Raw genomic sequence first — 407 nt, 5'->3', positions numbered from 1 at the left:
CATGACAGTACAGAAGAACATGATTAAAATCAAGTGACTGCACAGCCTGTATTATCGGCTTTGATACGTACTACAAATACAGCTTTTTGGATACCCTTTTCTTAATCTGGCTTCATATAAAACGACCTTCATTGCTCCGTGGCAATTTGAGGGGCAGTTTAAAGAGAGAAACATTTAGGAGAGTATACATTTTCCTTTTTATTATGTATCTCAATAATACGTATGAACGTTATCAGACACATGATGGCGCATTCGTAACAGCTTTTAAGTGACAATGTTATTCTACCATCTAGTATTGAATAGTATATCTTGTGGTGTACCTATATCGTAACCCTTTATGTGGAAGAAAAAGGTATGAATGAGAAACACACGAGACGTATTGGACGCGTTCTGATTATCAATTCATT

General features: G+C 35.9%; 1 protein-coding gene across 1 annotated transcript in view; it reads right to left on the bottom strand.

Annotated features, from left to right (window-relative positions):
* LOC119589190 overlaps positions 1–407 on the bottom strand; it is a gene marked incomplete at its 5' end in the record, with an annotated part of 12182 nt that overhangs the window by 3542 nt on the left and 8233 nt on the right.

Source organism: Penaeus monodon, chromosome 25, assembly GCF_015228065.2.
Source record: "Penaeus monodon isolate SGIC_2016 chromosome 25, NSTDA_Pmon_1, whole genome shotgun sequence".
NCBI lineage: Eukaryota > Metazoa > Arthropoda > Malacostraca > Decapoda > Penaeidae > Penaeus > Penaeus monodon.
This window is presented reverse-complemented; position numbering and strand designations above follow the sequence as displayed.